The sequence below is a fragment of the Rhinolophus hipposideros genome, assembly GCF_964194185.1.
Source record: "Rhinolophus hipposideros genome assembly, chromosome: 1".
NCBI classification, from domain to species: domain Eukaryota; kingdom Metazoa; phylum Chordata; class Mammalia; order Chiroptera; family Rhinolophidae; genus Rhinolophus; species Rhinolophus hipposideros.
Genome location: NC_138047.1, coordinates 67697617 through 67703442, shown reverse-complemented (window position 1 = coordinate 67703442; position 5826 = coordinate 67697617). Strand labels below are relative to the sequence as shown.

Sequence of the window (5826 nt, the reverse complement as noted above, 5' to 3'; positions counted from 1 at the left end):
GTTTTCTATTTGCTTTGGGTGTAAAGTTAAATTTTTATTTTGCATTTTTCTTATTTCTTTAGTTAGGCATGTTTATCTATCAACTTGCCTCTTAGAACTGTTTTTATTGTATCCCATACATTTTGGAAAATTATGTTTTTATTTTCATTTGTACTAAGATAATTTTTGAATTCTTGTTTGATTTTCTCTTTGATACATTGGTTGTTTAGTAGAATGTTGTTTAGTCTGCATGTATGTTTTTTTATTTTAGTTAGTCTGTTGATTCCTTCTAGTGTAGTTTTCATTTCAGTTATTGTATTCTTCAGTTCTGCGTGGTTCTTTATTATACTTTCTAACTCCTTGTTGAAGTTCCCTCAATGGATGGATGGATGGATGGACAGGACAGGACAGGACAAATTTAAGAGAAAGTTCTCATTTATAATTTCTAAGTGCTAACCATCCCAAAATATAGATTCAAGCCACTTATTAAATGTGAGCCATATTGAAAGATAATATGAATTTAGAGAAATTGTATAAACTGCTAGACTTGTTCTATAAGGAACTATAAAGAACAAAAAAAGTATTTTTCAGGATATTACTTAAGTATTGTTTGCATCCAAAGCCAGAAAAAAGCAACACTGCAAAATTTTACTTATATTCAAAAAAGTAAATTTACCATATATTTATACTGCATATTTATGTCTGTAGTGCTAGACAGTATTTCCCTCTAGTTCTTTGAAGAAGTACAAAATTATACAATATGTATTGGAGTAACACATGTTTATAAAATCAAAACAGTATTTTCCTTAAAGTGCAAATCTCTCTATGTTTTTGGCCTAAAAAACAAAAATAAATGGCATGCTTAACTCATCTTTGAAATAGGAAAATAAAGCTTTAGTCATTTAAAAATTATTTTTATATTGGAAATTTTTGTTGATTTTTATATAAAGAGCTACCTTTCATTTCTCATACATAGAGATTATACAGTGACAACTGGTAGGTGGTTTTCTTAGCATTTAACAAACTATAAATACAATATAATGAAAAAAAGTTTATATTTGACAAAACCTTGTATTTAGTTCTTGATTTATTTGTTCTACTTAAAAAATGTCAACTGTGACCTGAGTTATTCTTAACTTGCAAAAAGATACATTAAATATATCATTTCTATCTATCAGACCCAAAGCCAGAGTTTAGTATATTTAATTTGAGTGCATAATACTTTCTATTCATGTTTTAATGCTTATCTTACTGATAAACCAGAGTGTAGGATAAAGGATGGAAATCATGTGAGGAAATTATTCCCAGTTGATGATGCATAGGGGACACCCAGGGGACTCTGGAATAGATTTAGCCTTGGGAATAAATTCTGTTTTTACAGAGTAGTTGTTAACCACACTTAATATCATTTTAATTATTCTACTACCAGGAAATGGGCTCATTAATACCTCTACAAAAGTTTTACTGTGGTACATATCTAGTAGAACATGTGTGTGTGTGTGTGTGTGTGTGTGTGTGTCTGTCTGTCTGTCTGTCTGGCATGAATAGTTTACACAATTTGTGAGTGATTCTGAACATCTACCCCATAATGTTATTGACAAATGAAAATTACTCTACAACTAGTATGTTTACTCCAGCAGTCAGTGGGAATCCATCTAGTTAATTCAGCATCTGCATTTTAATGCTGATTTGTTCTCATTTAATATATTAAGTTGTTCCTGAGGAATTGACTAATGAGGAACTGTTGGAATTGGAACACGAACTTGTAGCTGAAGGAGAGAGAAGAAAACTGCAGAAGAAAAACAAGAATCCCCCCCCAAAAAAAAATTCACTCTGCATGGTTTGGCAGAAATTTTTGCAGACCTCAACAAGCTCCTTAAAAAAGTTTGAAAATGTGGATTCCCAACACTGTAAGGTTTTCATTAATAGAGAGGAATGTTCATGATATATTATCTACTCACAAGCAAAGCCATGTTGAAAAAAAGAAATAAACCAAACAAGCCACCATAGACATATTTCTGAAGAAGACTAACACCTCCTCAAGTTGAGCCCAGGAAGGTCCTTCCACAGGTATTCCAGAAGAAGGCACTGTTATCATAGGAGATAAGTTACATGCATATTATTACCCATAAAGACTTTTCAGTGAGACAAGCTGTTGAGGTGGAAGACAGTCACATTAATGATCCTGACCTCGTGTAGGCCTAGGCTAATGTGTGTGTTTAGGTGTTTAGGTCCTGTTTTTTGTTTGTTTGTTTTTTGTTGTTTTTGGGTTTTTTTAGAATTTAAAAAGAAAAAAATATATTTAAAAAAATAGAAAAAAGCTTATAAATAAAGAAACAAAAACTCACAGACAACAGTTTAGTGATTACTGGAGGATAAGGGGAAAGTGGGCTGGCAGAAGAGGGAAAACAGGATCAAATATATAATGATGGAAGGAGAACTGACTCTGGGTGGTGAACATACAATGTGATGGTGTATATAGAAATGTATGCTTTAAACATAATTTTACTAAACTATGTCATCACGATAAATTTAATAAACATGTAAAATAGCAATAGCCTAAAGAATAAAGATATGAAGAAAGAAAATATTTTTGTATAGCTATTTGCTTGTGTTTAAAGCTAAGTGTTATCACAAAAAAGTCAAAAATCTAAAAAAAAAAATAAGTTTATAAAGTAAAAATTTTACCATAAGTTAAGGTTAATTTATTGTTGAAGAAAGAAAATATTTTAAATAAATTTAATGTAGCTTAAGTATACAGTGTTTATAAATTCTACAGTAGTGTACAATAATGTACTAGGCATTCACTTTTACTCACCACTCACTCACGGACTCACCCAGAGCAACTTCTCTCCTGTGAGCTCTATTCATGCTAAGTGCCCTATACATTTTTATCTTTCATACCATGTTTTTTTCTGTACCTTTTCTACATTTTGTTGTATTTAGATGCACAGATACTTTCCATTGTGTTAAATTGCCTATTGTATTCAGTACAGTAACATGTGTACAGGTTTGTAGCCTAGGAGCAATGGGCTATACAATATAGCCTAGGTGTGTAGTAGGCTATACTCTTTAGGCTGGTGTAAGTGCACCCTATGATGTTCATACAACAAGGAAATTGCCTAAAGACATAATTCTCAGAATATATTCCCTGTCATTAAGTGATACATGACTGTAAAATGAAAAGCTGACTATTCCAGCTGATGAAGATTGAAGCCTACATTTTCTTCTAAGTGTTTTGTAGTTTTAGCTCTTACATTTAGGTCTTTGATCCATTTTGAGTTCATTTTTTATGTGGTGTGAATTTTATGTTTTTATACTTTTTATATTATCTCTAGAGATCTTAATTTTCTTGTTCAGTAATGGCATGAAAGATATTAAGCCTTTGATCCAAAGATAGAAACTGTAATTGGCTTAATGTTTGTGCCCCCCACCCCCAAATCCCAAATCCCCAGTGTGGTATTATTTGGAGATTGGTCTTTAAAGGAAATAATTTAGGTTAAATGAGGTCACAAGAATGCGACCTTGACTCAGTAGAATTAGTGTTCATATAAGAGAGAAAGCAGAGAGCTCCCTCTCTTACCCTGCATATGCACTGAGTAAAAGCCATGTGAGGACACAGAATGTGGCCCTCTGCAAGTCAGGAAAAGAGATTTCTTAATAAACTGAATGGGCCTGAACTTTGATCTTCAACTTCTAGCCTCCAGAACTGTGAGACAAATGTACTTCTATTATTAAGCCATTCAGCCTGTGATATTTTGTTATAGCCGCCTGAGCAGAATAATACATAATTGTATATACATTGTATTATGTACTTCCAGCATACTTAGTGGATTCTCTGTCAATTTCTGAATCCTCTCCATGTGATCTCAAGCATTAAGGGAAATGAAAAATACTGTTTTTTTTTTTCCTCACAAAATGACAATTGACCCCAATTTTTGAAATTACTGAATTAGACAAGCTGCACCAAACCCTACATCTGGAACTACTGATGTTTAACCTGATTTTTGAAGCTAGAAGAGGCTTTAGAATTTTTTTTTTTCTTAATAAATCTCATACCTTTACAAATGAGAAGTAAAATCCTTGGAAGAATAAGTGGCATAGGTAGTGAAAGTTTCATATGGTGTACAAAGTGCAAACATCTATCAAAAATAGAATACCAGGCTTTTCTGTAATACATCATTTTCACTTTCAGTAATGAGGGTCCTTCACTTCTGCACGTTGAGTTGACATACTGAATATCATGTGTTTCTTGCAATGTTTATTGTAATGCTTCCCCATCGGCCACCTTTTTTTTTTCATTGCTATTATCTTAGTTCCTGTTTGTGTTATTTCACATTAAGATAACTCTCTGACCTGCTCACTGATCTATATGCCTGTTGTATCCCTCTAACATGCCATTATGCACACAGGTACAAACTTCATATTCTTTCTTTTTTTTGACATTTCACCGAAAACATTTTATTGGCGTTTTGAATAGAAACAGGGATTTATTTGCCAGAAAGGATTATCCCATCAAACAGAAACTTCTGCTGGTACCAGCATGTGGCCTCCTTTTTGCTAACTCTGTGTTTGGCCCCAATGTAGCAAGTCCTGCGTTTCTTGTCTGCGATGCTGAAACGTGGCCTACCCAGCACCACATACCATGTTTTCCCGAAAATAAGACTGGGTCTTATATTAAGTTTTGCTCCAAAAGACGCATTAGGGCTTATGTTCAGGGAATGGCCTCCTGAAAAATCATGCTAGGGCTTATTTTCTGGTTAACGCTTATTTTCAGGGGGAAACAGTAGAAATCCAGGCCATAGATACTAGTGCTTGGGTCATATTTGATCCCCAGATCGATGTGTTCCTGGATCCCCAAACCAAAGTTCCCAGTATCTGAGAAGTTACCAGTATTTTTTTTTCGTAACTCGTACTCTCTAACCATTAGACCTTTCTTCAAGATTTCTTCTGCCTTGGCTCCATGGACTATGCAATGGACAGCAATATTTTCATCTCTCCTGATGTCAAAGGACCTAACGGGGTATCTAGCTTTGGAAAACACAGGAGTCTGGCCTGTGAGCTGCTCCAGGACCTTGGCTGCCGAGGTCAGCCTGTCTCCACTCTCCCCCACACAGATGTGAGGCAGAGGTTGCGGATGAGAAGCTCCCGCATGGGGTTCTCCTTTTCACCTTGATCCTGTGCCATCATGAGAGACAGGAAGACAAACTTCATATTCCTAAAGCCTTAATGTTCATTTTATGTTAGTTCATTACTTAGAAATCTTCCAAGTTACCCACTGTTTATAAGAGTTACAAACTCCATAGCCTGATAGTCTAGGCACTCCATAACGTTATCTCAACCTTGGTGCATCAATATTTGTCTCCTTATCCCTTACCTGTATACTCATTACTCAGAGTTTCTCAACCAGGAGTGATTCTCCCCTCCCCCAGGGATATTTAGCAACATCTGTAGACAGTTTTGGTTGTCACTACAGGGAATGGAGTATGCTACTGGCATCTCGTAGGTATAGTACAGGAATGTAGTTAAACATCCCATAAAGCATAGGACAACCACCTATAATAATTGTTAAGTCCCAAACATTAATAGTGTCAAGGTTGAGAAACCCTTATACCTAAGTCTTAGCATGCTTTCTCCTTTGAATTCCCCTTTCTTATTTTCTCCATATTTTATATATTCTTCAAGGTCTAACATGTGTTCTTTATGAGGTTGTTTTTGAAAACTTCAGCCCACTGAAGTCATTCTATCGTTTATGTCCTATAACCACACATTTTTTTTGTTGGATCATTTAGCACTGATCAAATATTATGTGAGTATGTAAAACTCAAACTTTATGTGCGATATGTA

The 5826-nt window shown here is 34.6% G+C and overlaps 1 pseudogene across 1 annotated transcript; it reads right to left on the bottom strand.

Annotated features, from left to right (window-relative positions):
• Positions 1 to 4469: 4469 nt before the first annotated feature.
• Positions 4470 to 5169, bottom strand: LOC308497368 (large ribosomal subunit protein uL5-like; annotated as a pseudogene). The gene is made up of 2 exons: positions 4765 to 5169; positions 4470 to 4618 (listed from the first exon to the last, which is right to left on the bottom strand). The product of its transcript is annotated as a large ribosomal subunit protein uL5-like (transcript).
• Between the last annotated feature and the right edge of the window lie 657 nt (positions 5170 to 5826).